The sequence below is a fragment of the Myxine glutinosa genome, chromosome 4 (genome assembly GCF_964187855.1).
Source record: "Myxine glutinosa chromosome 4, kmMyxGlut1.1, whole genome shotgun sequence".
Taxonomy (NCBI): Eukaryota; Metazoa; Chordata; class Myxini; order Myxiniformes; family Myxinidae; genus Myxine; species Myxine glutinosa.
In genome coordinates, this window is record NC_136264.1 from 73,758,095 (window position 1) to 73,776,327 (window position 18,233).

Consider the following 18,233-nt stretch of genomic DNA (forward strand, 5'->3'; position numbering starts at 1 on the left):
GAAATTTGATGTGCAAAATTGGTAGTGAGAGACCCCCGATGTGGTGGGATGGCATCCCTGCCACCCTTCCCCTGAGGGGGGCAAAGGAGCAATAGATTATGGGGTGTATGGCAGTGAAAACTAGCCCGGGTGGGTTAGGATATTGTGTGTAGGGATCTAGAAGATGACATTAGGTAACGTTAAGATTAGTTAGTGACTGATACCTGTAGTGGGGACGCAGGTAGATTAGTATGGATGATAATGACGAGGGAGCGCAATAGTTTAAAGGGACGACTGGGAAGCGCAAGTTTCAGAAGGGAGTAGTTAGCTGAGATGATGCCGTGTGTGTGAGGATGGAACAGGTGTGATTGCACAGGTGTGCAATTGGACAGGTGTGTGGAGCAGTGTATGAGTCGTGAGTGTGTGGATCAGCGCGAATGCGCTTGGGGAGAGAAGGGTGCAGGTGGCACCAAGTGTGAGAGCACAGGTGTGCAAGTACAGGTGTGTGGAGAGAGTTGGAGTAAGTGGTACGGAGTGGTGTGCATGGTGCGAAGGTGTGGATGGGGGAAGAGTGGACCCCTTTCACGAGTACCCGGGGCGGGTAGTGTAAGTGTTAGGTAGAGGGTATAGGTAAATTGTGGTTAGATATTGGCATCTGTGGTGCGGTTGCAGAATGGTGTTGTGGATGGGTGCATTAGTGTTGTGGAAATGGCTGGGCGTGTAGCCTGTTAGTGTGTGTAGTTGGTTGGGCACTCCACCACTGTGAGGATGTCGGCCAGGTGAGGCCGCAGGTGGGCTCTGGGAGCCGGTAGAGTTGTGGATGGGGCCCGAGGATCCGGAGGATGGACCCGGGTAGCCCAGTGCCAGAGAGGGCACCGAGTGGGGAGAGAGCCAGAGGGCCTTCCCCAGGTAGTTAGGTTAGGGTAAGGAGCAGGTAAGCTCGGAGGCAACTGCAGTGGTGGAGGTGTGCAGGTGGGTAGACCCACTGGGAGAGGTACACGCCACAGCCCAGAAATTGTGCGAGGGCACCGGGAGATGAATCGGGGGAGTGAGACCCCAAATTGAAGAGCACCACAGTCTGGCCAATGGGAATTGGTTTTTAGAACCCATAGTGTAAGAGGGCCAATGGTTTGGCCGGAGAGAGACCCCGGGTAGTGTAAAGTTGTTAAAGTCATTTAGGAGATAGTTAGGATTGATGAACCTGTCGCACCATACGCAGCCACTTACCTGTGGTGATGATGATGACTCCACACCTGTGTTTTCTTTGTTTTGTTGCAGGAGATGAATCGCTGTGTGGATTTGTGAGACGCATCACGACGTGGATGAGACATTGGGGTGATTCCATCTCTCCCTCCCTAGGAGGGACTGATGATGAATTGGTAATGGCAAATTTTGATGTGCAGTTGGAGATGGCAAATTTTGATGAGAGTTGAAAATGGCAAATTTGATTGGTTAGGAGGGAGAGAAGACGAATTTGGTATATGGGAGGAACGGGGAAGACAGTAGGGATGTTTGTTGATTTGTAAAGTAGATGTTTATGGGTAGTGTTGTGTTGTGTGGATACAGTAAGGGGTAAGGGAGGGGCCATGTAGGTTACCTGGTGGGGGGGGGGGCGTACGATAGGAACGTACCTGTCTCACCTGGTTCCCATGTGCCCCCAGTGTGCATCACCTTACATTGCGTGCACTTTTGCGCCCTTACCACCTTACTCACTTGTTTCTTCTTTTGTCTCCCACCTCCGAGATCTGGCTTTGGGGTAGAGAGAGAGGAGAGAGAGGTGCTGGCTGCGCAGTTGTGGGCCTGCACTTTCGCTGTTTGCTGCCGGGATCGATACACCATATGGACCGCAATGTTTGTGGCCACCCACAATGGACCGCAGTTCGTTTGCGGCCAAGCACCACCCGGGGATGGACCTATGGGTCAACGTGGCACCTATGCCATAAAGGTGAACCACTGTTAATTAACACCAAGTGCACCACAAGAAGAGCAAGAGACACCTGCAGGGTTAGGGGTTGTCGAATTTATTTTTATTCCAATGAACAATGGTGACTGCACCGATTGGTGGTGGGGTGGTGCTGTTGATGCTCGGGAAGGGTGCTCTGCACGTTATTAAAGGCCGTCGGCCACAGAGCACTCGTGGGTTGGTGTATCGATGTTGGCAAGCGCGCTCTCTCTCTATGCATAACATCTGCATGTGTCCCTCCAAAAACAGGTCCTGGATCGTAGTGTAAATAGCAGCGTAGTCTTGTAAATAATGCTCCCTACCGGCTGTATGTTTAGTTTGAGGATTCTTTCCGGATTCGGTTATCCTGTGGGTGTGTTTCTGTGAGGAGAAGGGTGCAACGTCGCAGGGGGACATATTTACTCATTTGTGAATATCTGTAAAACTGTCGCACTCAGGGTAGAGTTAATAGTAGAGGGAACTACATTGCGTGCCACACTAAAGTAGGTAAAAATTTATCGGGTCGGGACGCCCCGAGGGTAGAGAAGGGTGCAATGTTGCGAATATGGAATTTGGCCTCCATATCCGCTTGTAAATATTCCCCTATTTTCTCCAATACTCCCCAACTTTCCCCAATCCCCCATTCCCTAGTCCCATTGCATGTAAACAACAATCAGTAGAGCCGACCTTCCCCTTATTCCCCCATTAAATGTCGTGCCCAGGTCCACCGCACCACACGTAGACAACTTTCGGACATCTTCCTAGTTATTCTTAATCTATGTCAGTTAAGGCCTCGTTTCCATTAATTATGACTCTTCGTTGCACCAGAATGTGATTATATGGCATCAGTAGTGAGTTTAGGACCTTTCCCATACCTCCTCCCATCTTCTTCCCCAAACAACAACAATAACAACAACTACACCAACAATTACAACAACAACAGAGGAGATGGCGGCGGAGCGGGGGAGGATGCGTCCTCACACCGGCTCGATTAGCGCCATTGACCACGCGCTCCACGGGGTTACCACGAAGGGGCTCCTTGTCAGCTCCTCGTCAGGGGCGGAGCCAGTAACCCCCCCACGCACCCAATGAGAAGCAACGTGCCGATTCCATCTGGGGCGGAGCTAACGAGCCGAGGGCGTGTCACTCCCCGCCGGATATACGTGGCCCCGCGCCGGATGTGACGTGAGATGCGCCTGAACTACGGAGAGCAGAGGAAGCCACCGCCACCCCCAGCGCGACGATACCTCCCCGCATCTTTGGACCGGACCGAACCGGGTCGATTCTGCCCTGAGCCCAGGTGCACCTGGAGCCATCGCTACCCGCCTGTCCTTTGCATCAATCCCCGTGTGAGTCAGCCGTTGTCCTGTTTACCTGTCGTCTGTTGGGAATAATATAAGATTGTGTCTAAGTGCTTGTCTTTCTATGCTGTCCCTCTTGTAGTTGTAATCTAACCTTCCGCCTTAATATAACCTCCTCCGGAGGTCTTGAGAACTGAACCCCTGGTGTCGTATTGTGTTATTGTAATCCAGCCGGGTGTCTTCTTTTTCTTATTGAGCCAGCATCGCGCGACTAGTCAACGTCGAGTATAATCGGGTAATTTGTGCGGACACGACGGCCATTCCGCTCGGCCCACCTTAACATCAAAGTCGTGTCTGAAACAATATGTATATATCTGTATATATGTATATATCTGTATATATGTATATATATATATATAGCCTCAATTATATATTATTTTTAACGTCTTATTTTCAAAAAGTACTCACAAAGCCACCCAATACGATGGTGTCGTGTTTGTCGCTCCTCACTCGTACAGTGTAGTGCTCAGTGTTGCCGGCATGTTGATGATGGTGTGTTGATTGTCGCCTCTTTCTTGTACCCTGCAAAGTCTTTGTGCCATTCCAATGTTGGTCAGTTTGCATTGCTCTGTCACTTTGTCCTTCAGGTGTTTGTTTTCTTCTTCAAGTTGCTGACAACGCTTATTAAATTCAACCACCTGGTGAGTGAAGAAAGCATGATTGCAAAAGAGGAGTTGAGGTGATCATTATCATTATGGGGTACAAGGAGATGAATGTTCAACAGTGCTGCGTTTGACACAGTTGGCCATAATCTACCACAAAAGCAGATTCACAAACTGCACCTTTTTCAAATCAGATTTTGAATTTGTTGGTTCATCAGACATGTCATATTACATGTCAGGCATGTCATATTGCATAGCTATCTGTATTGTTGGTTCATCAGACATGTCATTTTACATGTCAGACACGCCATATTACATAGGTATCTGCTTATTGGATGCTTATGTAATTGGTGTGTGTGTGTGTGTGTGTGTGTGTGTGTGTGTGTGTGTGTGTGTGTGTGTGTGTGTGTGCGCGCACAAAATATGTACCACTCTACATGTCACATATAACATGTTTGTATGCAGTACATAATTATGCAGTACATATCTGCGAGTATATCGCAGGTTTGAGGTTTACAATCTCACCAAATGATGTTCTGTAATCAATTACCTTACCACAAGATATCACACATTTGTTGAGCTTTGCCTCTTACAAGTATCTGTGGATAAAGAGGTTTAAATTGTTTTCAGTGAAAGGCATCTCATTCCTCTGAAAGACCCACCTGAGTTTGAAGGATGTAATTCTTGTGTACTTGACTTTTTTCTGACTTAATGGCATTTTGCTCTCGGATAGCAATCTGCATGTCTCGTTCCTCGACTCTGTTTATCAGATATTGACTTTGTTGTTCCCCGAACTGCAGATCCAAATCTTGAGCCTGGATACGCTCCTTCTTGTTGTTCAACTGAGAAGTGAAAAAACAAGATGAGGTGGAAAAAAATGATGAATAAAGCTCAACCTAAAAAAGGTACATTGAAAGGGAGAGGACTTGCACTAAATAATCCGAACCATCAACCATACAAAACATTGACAGCACAATGCAAACTAGAATGACACTCGGTGGAGCGCATACCTCCGCCAGGCTGAACAGTTTATATGTATCTCACTGATAGGCCGGATGTGGATCTGTACCTGAAACAAAATGTCATTGGCTTGTTCTTATCACCAACCAAACTAATCCACCAAGTTTGCGGATGTGCGGTTGTGGTTTTGGAAGAGCCTGGGGAGTTACATCCAACACATAAAGGAACCCTTAAGTTTAGATATTTCAGTAGTATTTTGTTTAGATAGATTTATCATTCCTCTCTTATCAGTGGACTGGGAAATATGTTGTGTTTGTGTATCAGGTTTGAATTCCCCCTTTTTAGCTCATCTCGAACGAAGTTCGGGGGAGTTTGTGTGATGGCGTGTCGTCAGTCTGGAAACACTTTCAACTTCTTCTCTGAAACCGCTGATGGAATTGTGACCCGATTTGGCACAAATTATATTTGTTATATTATAACTAAAGTTTGTTCACGGCATTAAGAAAATCGGGCCTCAAGAGGATGCGGGGGCAAGGGGGGGGGGGGAGGGTTTGCTTTCTTCTCAGAAACTACACATACAATTCTGGTGAAACTTTACCACAACCTTAATATCCCGTGTTGTACGAAAGTTTGATCACAGCCTAAAAAAAAATCGGGCCCTAAAGGGGTCTACAGGGGGGTGGGAGGGCGTTTCCCCCCGAAAGTAGGTATTTCCTCTTTTCTCTGAAACTACGCACACAATTTCAATGAAACCTAACAGGTGTCGGGGTTAACAGGTGTCGAAAAGATCATGATTTTGGATAGACGATGATAGGAGGTGGTGGTGAACAGCTATCTTGAAGACCTTGATTGAAGATTGAAAAGAGTATGGAAGAAGGTTCCACGGGCGAGGAAAAAGAGGAATAAATGAGTGGAGGTGAGCAGTACTTCTGGACTTAGGCAGTTTCACTTAATGGGGGCTCCGCATGCGTCCTGCAGATACCTGAGGGGGACAAAGTACGGAGATGGCAGAGGGTGCAAGCCTTGACATGGCACCAATAAGTTTTAGAGGAGGGAGACAAGTTTGAAAGTTCATTCTTGAGATTGGACAGATGTTGTTTTCTGGCTCTTCAGCGAGTAGACAACACTTGTTGCGAGCTTTGTGGAATGATCTGAGGTTGTCTTCAGTTGGATTTGCGTTTGAGGAGGAGAATGCAATTGGTTTAAAGAAACTGCCTCGCCACAGGATTCAGAGTTTACCAAGAGCAGGAAGAGGGGTAAGATATATAATTGAAGAGATGGGATGAATCTGTGCAAAAGAGAGAGCAGGTTTCTGTAACCCGCAAATACACGAATCGTGAATGTAGAAGCAGATCACAAGTTATGAAGTGCATGATGTTTCAATACATTGTGGACGGATTCGGAATAAACTTTATGGACAGATTGGGTGTGTGCCAAGGAGGAATTGATGAGATTTTGGTGAAGATCCAAATCCGGATTCTATATATATTTTAAAGTTTCCAAGTGATTCTTCACCATTGAGAGATTGGGCTAAAACGATATATAGCATAGTTTCAAAAATTTGTGGACGAGTTATGACAAAACTTGGCGGTTGAGTTGGTTAGGTGATAAGAACAAACGGATTCGATTTTGGTTCCGATCTGACTCCAGATCTGGCCTATCATTGGGATACAAAACATAAACTGTTCAGCCAGGCGGAGGTATGCTCTCTACCGAGTGTCGTTCCAGTTACCTCAACCACCAAAGATGGATGGAGGTTATGTTTTCACCCCTGTCTGTTTGTCCGTTTGTTTGTTTGTTTGTGAACAAAATATCTCAAAAAGTTGTGAATGGATTCGAACGAAATGTGGTGGGCAGGTTGGGTGTCTGACAAGGACAAATAGATTAGATTTTGGTGAAGATCTGAATATGTTTTCGGATATGAGAATTATGTAATTTTCAAGTGATTCTTCACCATTGAGTGATATGGCCAGCCAGGCGAAGGAATGCTCTCTACCGAGTGCCATTCTAGTTACCCTGCGCTCGCGAAGCGAAATGCAGGGTTAAGCATTCGGGTACGTACGTGCGTGTCTGCATTTCAGTAAAGTAAAGTGTGTGCGTGTCAGCATTTTAAAAATTCATTTTCTCGGCAACCGTTGGTCCGATTGACATGAATTTTTTTACCCCAGGAGGGCCTCCTCCTGTAGAATATTTTTGGTGAATATTATGACGTCACAAGTCACGTGGTATGGGCGCCATCTTGGAAAAAACAAAAACGTTTGCACTTCTATATCTCAAAAACTGCTGCACAGAAATAATTGAGACAGGTCTCATTGCAAAGAACTCTCCATGCAGAATAAAATATGTGAATGATGACGTCATAGATGCCGCTGTTATGACGTCATAATTTGACAAGTAAAAAACTTTATCCTATCAGGATGAAATTTATTGAGCATCTTCTCGGTATAAATTAATGCAGAAATAAATTTATAATGATGACGTAGGTCACGTGGTTCGGTCGCCATATTGTTTGGAGTAAAAAGCCTGAAAAACCACTAAAATCCAATTTTCTCCAAAACGACTGAACAGATGGATTCCAAACTTTGCAGGCAGGTGAGGCATACCCATGACGAACAAAAAAGTCAACGAGCATGACATCATGCGTCACATGGTTTTGGAGTTATGACGTTTTAAGCATAAATTTTAAACCTAGCTCCTTCCTCATTTTTGATCCTATCGAGGGGAAACTTCCCAGATGTGTTCAGCATATCAGTCTACTAAAATGACCTTTTGAAATTTGCGATAGGTGATGTGGTTTGGCAGATATAAGTAATTAAACGAAAATGTTAAAAAATTTATAACTCTTGAACCGCTTCATTGGTCGACGTGAAACTTTATATTATAGTAGAGGTAATGAAGTGTAACAAGTTTGCAAAATTTCAAGATGATTGGATGTACAGTTTGGAAGCTAGAAGTTGTTATTGCATGAAGAAGAAGTCTTCTACAGTGGGCATGGAATTAATTATCACATGCACATGACAAGCTGGCAAAGTACGGAGCGATCTCACGGGTTCATTTTGACCTCAAGTAAAATTCTGATTTCAGATTTGTCAATCACTGAGGTATATTAACACACGACCAAAACATATTTGGCGAAATTCCGACGATTTTTGACGAAAATATAACATTTGTGTTTGCATTTCAGCAAAGTAAAGTGTGTGCCATGTCAGCCATATGGGGAATAGGTGCTGTTAACAATGACGTCATTGGTGCCATAATTATGACGTCATAATTTGACAGGGACAATGCTTAGTCTGATCAGTTTGAAATTTATTGAGCATGATCTATGCAACCATTATTTAGAGAATTTAAATTCATGATGTCATCGCTCACGTGGTCTGGCAGCCATATTGGATCAAAAAAAAAGAACCGTTCAAAAATAAAAGTGTTGGCTCACACCAAGTTGACTGCACAGGGTAAGTATTCTATGAATACCATATAGTTTAGTAATATTATGATTACCCCACAAATGCGAAGCAAATATGTGGGTTAAGCAATTGGTTCACTCTGTCCTTTCTCTCTCCAGTCCTACAGACATCAGTATTTTTTATCAAAGAACTACTTAATTTCAATTATTTACGATATTTTGAACATTGTAGAACACGAATCAGAACATGAATCTGTAGTTTAGAAGTACTTGGGCTCTGAATTTGGCAGAGGAACGAGGTAATTCTTTTTTCTAGTCACTCAGCCTGTCCAACAGTCAAACAAAACTGAAAATTATTTGAAACAGTAAACCTGATGTTGTTAGGGACATCCTTAGGACAAATAACTGGCACGAAGAACTAATGTAACATGTTAAATAGGCGTTGTAAAAGAAGCTGCATCAACAGTGGTGAACTTCCGAAAACAAGATTTTTTTTAGAAAACCTTTTAGACCTTTAAACAATCTTTGTTTTATTTCGATTTAATTATGTACTTTAACATTGTAGAACATAAATTGCCTTCGTGGTACTTTCAAACACCTTCCGTTTAGCAGTATTTGGAGAAAATTTTACGCCATTTTAGATCATCTCAAGCAATCAAATTTGCTGCTCGCAGACACTTCCCAAGTCCTTGTTTTCTCAAGACTGCACAGGCGAAGGTGTTCCATGAAATATTTAGTTATTTAAGTTTTAAGTTAAAGACAGTGAAGTTTTAAGAAATAAACATGTAGTTTCGTTGAAGAATGATGCTCCCCCTTCTGATGCTCCCCCTTCCTCTTCATTAACGGTATGGACCTCAAACATCCGGGGCCTTCGTTCAAACTTAACTGATCTCTCCATACAGGTTGCTTCTGTCAAACCAGACGTGATCTGCTTAACAGAAACTTTCCTCCTTTATGATGTCTCTGATTCCATAGTATCTCTCCCGGGCTACTCCCTCCTTCGGTATGATAGACCTGAGCCTCGTCCTGGAGGCGGGGTTGCTATCTTTATCAAAAACTCTCTTCCTCACTCGCCCTGCACTGCACTCTCTCCACCTCACCCCCAGGAATACCTCTGGCTACGGCTTCCCCTTCGCTCCCACCTCTTGTTCATATGAGTGTTGTACCGTCCACCAAACAATGATGACTCCATCTACATCTCGCTGTCTGATGATATGGACCAACTTCTATCTACTCATCCCAACTCTCTCTTCCTCATATGTGGTGATTTCAACTGTCATCATGCCAGTTGGCTGGGTGTGGGTACCTCTCTCACCAGCCATGGCTCCTCAGCAAAGGACTTCTGCGACTCACTGGGACTGACACAATCTGTCAATTTCCCGACCCGGATCTCAGTCAACGGAACATCTTCTCTTCTGGACTTGGTTATGACTAACTTCCCTGAAAATGTCTGCTGCTCTTCTTCTGCTCCGATCGGATCATCTGATCATGTCCTTGTTAAAGTGGACATCTCTCTGACCATCCTCAGGGAGCCTGCTCAGCGTCGACGAGTCTGGCATTTCACTCAGGCCAACTGGCACGGTCTTCAAGCAGCCATCAATCATCTGGACTGGTCTCCCATCTCTACCACCTCTGACATCAACTCATCCTGGGAATTCTTCCAAAGTAAATTGCTCTCTCTCATGCACAGATTTATCCCATCTCGTCTTCAGTTGTCATACCCTTCCTCCCGTCCATGGTACACGGAATCTTGTGGTGAGGCTGTTGCCCAGAAACAACTTGCCTTCGTCTCCTGGAAAGCAAATCCAACGGAAGGAAATCTCATTTCCTTTCACAAAGCCCGAAACAAGTGTGTGTCCACCCTCAGGAGAGCCAGGAAACAATATCTCTCCGTTCTCAAGACCGAACTCTCTTATCTGTCTCCCTCTTCCAAATCCTGGTGGCGTCTGGTCAAATCCGTTTCTGGTGTTTGTTCTCCCTCCATCCCCTCCCTTACCTCAAACGGCTACACAGCTGACTCCGCACGTGAAAAAGCTGAATGCCTCAACTCTGTGTTTGCCTCTAAATCTTGTGTCCCAAACCCATCCCTCTCTGTACCCACCATACCCAGTCGTACCCTGCTGCTCCTGGACTCCGTGTCCTTTCCTCCTGACAAGGTGGAAAAGTTTCTGTCAACCCTCGACTCTGATTCTGCAACTGGACCCGACGGCATCAACCCACGGGTCCTAAAATCCTGCTCTGCTGCTCTATCTCACCCTCTCTCTCTGTTCTCTTCACCCTCTCTTTTGCTCAAGGTCAACTGCCATCTGCTTGGAAATCAGCCAACATCACCGCTTTGCACAAAAAAGGTGCAAAAACAGATCCTAGCAACTACAGACCAATCAGCCTTCTCCCAATTATCAGCAAAGTCATGGAATCCATCATTGCTTCGGATATGAAATCTTTCCTCTTCTCCAATGGCTTGATCTCTGATCATCAATTTGGTTTCAGACCAGGTCACTCTACTCTGGACATGCTGCTTCTGCTGTCTCAACAATGGATGGAGGTCCTCAATGCCAAACAGGAAATTAGAGCTGTCTCCCTCAACATATCACGTGCCTTCGACACGGTCTGGCACCCCGCTCTGCTCACCAAACTCTCCTCCTTTGGTATCCATGGAAATCTCCACGCATGGCTGGCGGACTTCCTCTCTAGTCGTCGTCAACGTGTGGCCCTGAATGGGTTTCTCTCATCTCCTCTTCCTGTTCAGGCTGGAGTTCCCCAAGGCAGTGTTCTGGGCCCCGTGCTTTTTCTGGTCTTCATCAATGATCTCTCTGACTCTCTCGAAAATCCTCTCTATCTCTTTGCTGATGACTCCACTCTCTGCCGCTCCATTCCTCTTCCCTCAGATCGGCAGTCTGCTGCCTCCTCACTCTCTGAAGACCTGGACAAAATCACAGACTGGTCAAACAAGTGGAACATGTCTTTCAATCCTGACAAATCTCACACTCTTACTATGTCTCTCCGAAAAGATCGACTGGACAACCCTCCCATCTACTTTCTCAACAATCCTCTCCAAGAAGTTCTGTCGCTCAAGATTTTGGGTCTCACTATCTGCCATGATCTTTCTTGGGAAAACCACATTTCCAAGCTGGCCTCCAAAGCCAGTCGCCGACTGGGCATCCTCCGTCGTGCGAAGTCCTTCCTCGGCACACCTGAGCTCCTCACCACATACAAGGCTTTCATCCGCAGCTCAATGGAATACTGTTCTCCCCTATGGGCCGGTGCTCCTGCCTCACACCTAGCTCGGCTTCACGCTGTTGAAACCAAAGCTTTCAGAATTATTGGAATCTCCCGCGATGAAGCTATCTCTGAGGGCCTTTCACTCACTCACCGCAGGCAGGTAGGTGGTCTTTCTGTCTTCTACCGACTCCTCTCCGGCCTTGCACCCCCAGCTCTCTCTGTGCTCTGTCCCCCAAATATTCCTACAGGTCGCACAAGATCTGCCAGCAACCCTCTGATGGTTAAACTGCCGAAATCTCGGCTCTCTGCTCACCTTCACTCTTTCATGGCTCTTTTCTCCCGCCTCTGGAACAAACTCCCTCACTCCCTTCAATCCCACTCCTCCCTCCAGGTCTTTAAAACAGCTGTTCACCACCATCTCTTATCTTCCCCCATCCAAAACCTTGATCTTTTCTACCCCCGCTAATTCACCCCAGATCCACCTTGTTTGAAATTCCAACTTCTTTCCTGGAAGTCCTGGCAGTGTCCATATGTTTTATACCTCTCCCAACGCCCCCTTCCCACCCCCCCCCCCCAAAGCCCTCGCCCTCTCTCAGATCTCTCGATGTCTCCATGTCTCTCGGTCCCTGCTCTCAAATGTTGTGTTTGTGTCCTCCCCCCTCTCTCCCCATCTTGTCTACCGCTCCCTATGTTATATGTTTTATGTGTCGGTTTGTCTTTCTGTGTGATTAATGTTCGCTCTTTCACGAGCCTCGATCTTGTATACAAAAAAAAAAAAAAAAAAAAAAAAAAAACTCACTTGAGCAATGAATATGCAGAACCTTTCCTGTTCCTCTGCATAATCCAAACGGTGCTGGTCAATAGCTTCCCCAGCAAGTATTAACTGCTGGTCTCGGCATTTTCCAATCTCCATCTCATTTTCCAGTTGCTTTAAGTACTTCTGTACTTCTTCATCGTGGTAGTTCTGGAGACACTCACGAGCTTTCTTGCTCTGATAAATGAAAAGAGAAAGGCATGGAGGGAGGGAGTTAAGACAATCTATGCAGTTGATCATGAGGATGAAAATTTAATGGATGTCTGCATAAAAATGTTTTCCAGAAAGGTTCATGGCCACAATATATCAGTAATCACATTATAAATTTGCTTTGACCTGTTGTTAGGCATCACTGACCTTCCATCAAGCATGATCATAATAAAATACGCAATTCCTTCCTATCTCTCTGTAAAACTCCTCTCAACTCTCCAATCTCCTTTGAAAGCTCCACAATTACACCATGCGATTCAATAAACCTCCTCGGTATTAACCTAACATCAAATTTATCCTGGAATACACACATTACACAAATTAGAATCAGGTGCACCAGCTCAGGTGCAAATGATTAGAACATCATTAGAGAGGATCTTGGAGGAACCTGTCTTATTTAAACCTCAGACATTTAGTTTGGTTTGCTCTTTGTTGTTTAAGTGTGCAGCGTCACCATGCCTAGATCAAAACAGCTCTCTGAGGCCTTCAGAGAGAAGGTTATAGATGCCTACGAGTCTGGGAAGGGATTTAAAAAGATCTCCAAACAATTTGAAATCAATCATTCGACTGTCTGGAAGATCATCTACAAGTGGAGAAGATTCCAAAAAACTGCCAACTTGTTCAGGCCAGGCCGCCCCAGCAAGTTCAGCCTGAGAGCAGACCGCAAGATGCTGAAATAAGTCTCTAAGAACTCCCAGAATGTCATCACGGGACCTACAGGTAGCTGTTGCCACTGTTGATGTCAAAGTGCACGAGTCTACCATTGGAAAGAGGCTGCACAAATTTGATCTACATGGGAGGTATGCCAGGAGGAAACCTTTGCTGTCCAGAAAGAACATCAGGGCAAGACTAAAGTTTGGCAATGAACATCTAGGCAAAGACCAGCACTTCTGGAACAATGTGCTCTGGACAGATGAGTCAAAGGTAGAGATAGCTATTTGGCCACAGTACCAGAAGACATATTTGGCGAAAACCAAAGACAGCATTTGACCACAAGAACCTGATACCAACTGTAAAGCATGGTGGTGGAAATATTATGGTTTGGGGCAGCTTTGCTGCATCAGGACCTGGGCAGCTCACCATCGTAGAATCCACTATGAATTCTTCATTGTACCAGAGGGTGCTTGAGGATAATGTGAGGCCATCTGTCGGAAAGTTGAAGCTCAACCAAAGGTGGACCTTGCAACATGACAATGACCCTCAACATACCAGTGAATCCACCAAGGAATGGCTGAAAAGAAAGAAATGGAGGGCTCTGGAATGGCCAAATCAAAGCCCGGACCTAAATCCCATCGAGATGTTGTGGGGGGATTTGAAACGAGCTGTGCATCCAAGAAACCCCTCAAACATCGCACAGCTGAAATAATTCTGCATGGAAGAGTGGGCAAAAATTTATCCCAGTCGATGTCAGAGACTGGTAGACAGTTATAAGAAATGCCTACTTGAGGTTGTTTCTGCCAAAGGGGGCAATACCACCTATTAGAGCCAAGGGTGTACTTACTTTTTCCACATGCGAAATTTGCATTTGTGTTTATTTAAATTATACAATGGACTACAAAATGTAAATGTTTCATGATATTTGTTATATTATATCACCTTTATCTATAAATATTGTTGAAATGAAGATGAAATAGCTGTATGTTGAAATATGTCGAAAAAGTCAAAACTTTACATGGGGTGTACTTACTTTTTCACGTGACTGTATACAAGTATAGTATAGTTTACACAATATATAAGTACAGTATACTATACTTTACACAATATACAAGTATAGTATGATCAACTTTACACAATATATACAATATTACACACAATATTTACACTTTACACAATATTTACACTTTACACAATATTTACACAATATATACAAGTATAATATACAAGTATAGTATAGTTTACACAATATATAAGTACAGTATACTATACTTTACACAACATACAAGTATAGTATGATAAACTTTACACAATATATACAATATTACACACAATATTTACACTTTACACAATATTTACACAATATATACAAGTATAATATACAAGTATAGTATAGTTTACACAATATATAAGTATAATATACTATACTTTACACAATATATACAATATTAAACACAATATTTACACACAATATTTACACAACATATACAAGTATATACAAGTATTGTATAGTTTACACAAGTAAAGTATGCCTGATGTGAATGCTTCACCAATATGGCATTTTTATTCCGATTCTACACGAGAAAACTGTACTTGCAGGTCGAAACAAATACCAATACTAGAGTATGGCACTCGGTAGAGCGCATACCTCCGCCAGGTGAACGGTTTACATAATGTATCCCACTGATGGGCCAGATCTGGATCCGGACCTGAACCAAAAAAAATGCTCGTCACCAAACCAACGCAAACACCAACCACAACTTTTTGAAATATCGTGCTATTATATCGTTTTTGGCCCCGTCTCTCAATGGTGAAGAATCACTTAAAAAATAATAAAAACTCTCATACCGGATCTGGATATTCACCAAAATCGAATAGTTTCGTCCTTGTCACAGAACCAACATGTCCATCAAGTCTCGTCCGAATCGTCCACAACTTATTGAAACATCCTGCTCAGAGACAGACTTCTATAGATAGACAGGAATGAAACATAACCTCCGTCTACCGTCTGAATCCGGCGGAGGTAATAAGGGAATTTTAGTTTAAAGTTGATGTGTGGCGAGAATGAATATCAACAACATGTAATAAGAAAGGATGTAAGTACTCATGGGAACTGTGGTGTTTATTCAAAGAGGACAATTCAAGATTGGTAACAACAAGAAAATGCACGGTAGGAATTTCTCACCTGTATCTCCAACTGTTCTTTTTCCGTCTGCAACAATTGCTTCTGCTGCTCCAACTGTTCATTTAACGTCTGCAACAATTGGTTCTGCTCAAACCTGTAAACAATAACACGTGATATGAGCCCAGATATTGCAAGGAGCTCGGATACAGGAGGAGCCATTGGGCGCATCACATCTGTGCTCTATGAACACCACATTGAATAAATCCATCAGTACCGCCATCTAATTCCACTGGAATGTGAGTGGGGTGGGGGGGGGGGCAGGGGTTATACATAATTTTTTGTGTGGGGGAGGGGGGGGGGGGAACAGGGGACATGAAGATATATTTTTGCGTTTGGGTGATGAAGGGTGAAAAATGAACAAACCCGAGCAGCATGCTCACTTCTTGACTAGACCATCGCAGACCAATTTTTTCGCAACCACTGGGGGATTTCGAATTCTCCTCTGATGACATTTTTCTCGAGGGTCTTGCGCACATTTTGATACCACACCCGTCCAAATGGGACTTACTGTTTAGGTGTGACATGACAATTAGTCCTAAACAAAAGCAGTCCAAAAGAGTGCAATTTTTGCATAATAATCATGTTTATGTACAAGAAGCACGTGTGAATAAGGGGTACATGCCTGAGGACACGTGTGAATAAGGGGTACATGCCTGAGGACACTGATGGTGTAAATTCATCGGCTGGTAATTTCTTCCGAGTGTTTTAGCATGTTGTCTGAAGACATACCTATTAGCATATTGCATATGCATTATTAGCATACGAGTACGGTAAGCAGCAATGTACTCACAATGCGCGATTGTTTAACCCTTTGCAGGTCTGATTCGGCACTGTCTTTGCCTTCAGTTTGTGGAAAAAGTTTTTAACTCTTTTCCACACTGAAGGTTTTTCTCCTTTGCCTTTTGTCTTCTTGTTCTTCTTCTTCGTCATCTTCGTCTTGTTTTGTTTTTCCTCCATGTCTTCCTAAAAAAAAAGTGATTAAAGCCACGATTACTTTCAATTTTGTTTTTTTTCACACTTTCTCTATTCTGGCCTGGTCCAATGGACTAGACTCCTCCAGGTATGCAACTCACCTCCAACCTGTCGAGCAGGGTTCCAATCTAGACCCAGCTATAAATTGTCATCCAGGTGTTTCGCCGACTGGGTGATTCATCAATGTGAGTGACATCCCTCAGATGGACAAATAACCATGCTTCCACAAATTGATGCAACCAGCAGCCACAGGCTACATATGAAACAACCGCATCAACTCCAAGTTGAGCACTTCAAGAAGAAAGGGGAATTGCAGCACAAAGAGTTGGACTTTGGAGTGGGGGGCATAGAAGGGAACGAGTTGGGAAAGGGAGTTGAGGTTTTGGGGGAAAGGGGGTTGCAGGGCTTGAGGAAGAATGGGGGGGCAAGGACAGAGAGTTGTGGTGAGGGGCAGAGAGCTAGGAGAGGGAGTTTCAGGACTTGGGTTGCGGAAGGGGTTCAAAGACTTGGGGCTGGGAGCAGGTTGAGGACTTGAAGAAGAAAGGTGTTGAGGAATTGAAGGAGAAAGGTGTTGAGAAATTGAAGAAGAAAGGTGTTGAGACCAGGTCTTTAAAACGGCTGTTCACCACCATCTCTTATCTTCCCCAATCCAAAACCTTGATCTTTTCTACCCCCGCTAATTTCACCCCAAATCCACTTTTTTGAGGTGACTTTTGTCTTCTTTCTAGTCGTTGGTGTCCTTGCGTTTTATACCTATCCTGCCTCCCCCAGGCCCTCTGCCTCCCACACATCTCCCGATGTCCCTACCCTCAATGTTGTGTTTGTGTGCTTCCTCCCTTCTCTCCCCATCTTGTCGACCGCTCCCATTTTTACATACTTTGTTTACTTGTTTGTTTGATTTGTTTTGTTTGATAAATGTTAGCTCTTTCACGAGCCTCGACTCTGTATACAAAAAAAAGATTTTAAAAAACCATCCCGGGAATATTACCACAAATGAACTACAACTGGATGCAATCCGGGGTTCGGTGACGATCCTGGAAAGAGAACTTGGAACAAAACTCTGAAAAAGTTGAACAGTTTGGTCCATGAACCGTGATGCCTTACTGAAGAGGAGGTGGATACTTGTGTCCTGGGAGGTTCTATTTCCACCCTCTGAACCCGGCATAAGAGATAACACACACACACACACACACACGCACGAATGCACACATACACACACGCACGCACGAATGCACACACATCTCGTTTTTTCATTTCTGTTCCTCACAATTCTATCTCTCTCTTTTATTCACACACACACACACACACACACACACACACACACACACACACACACACACACACACACACACACACACGAATGAACACACACACACGAATGCACACACCTACACACACATCTCGTTTTTTCATTTCTGTTCCTCACAATTCTATCTCTCTCTTTTATACACACACACACACACACACACACAACACACAACCACACCACACACACACACACACGAATGCAACACAACACACGAATGCACACACACACACCACACACGAATGAAGACACACAACACACACACGAATGCACACACACCACGAATGAACACACACACACACAGGAATGCGCACACACACAACACACACACACACACACAACACACACACACACACACACACACGAATGAACACACACACACACGAATGAACACACACACACACACAACACCAACACACACACACACACACACACACGACGAAACACACACACACACGAATGAACACACACACACACACACACACACACACACACACACACACACACGAATGAACACACACACACAACACACACACACACACACACACTGCAATATTCTCGCATCCCGTTTGGAGCGAGACTGATAAACAAATAAATAAACAATTCGTGAAATCGATTCT

General features: G+C 44.3%; 2 protein-coding genes across 2 annotated transcripts in view; one reads left to right on the top strand and one right to left on the bottom strand.

Annotated features, from left to right (window-relative positions):
• The window catches only part of LOC137424790 (cytosolic 10-formyltetrahydrofolate dehydrogenase-like), a 256,540-nt gene extending 252,617 nt beyond the window's left edge, over positions 1-3,923 (top strand). Inside the window, exon 11 of the mRNA XM_078775936.1 lies at positions 3,870-3,923. The gene's annotated coding sequence lies outside the window, so the exon portion shown is untranslated. The remainder of the gene's footprint in view (positions 1-3,869) is intronic.
• The window catches only part of LOC137424777 (uncharacterized), a 675,237-nt gene that overhangs the window by 485,682 nt on the left and 171,322 nt on the right, over positions 1-18,233 (bottom strand). The window lies entirely within an intron of this gene.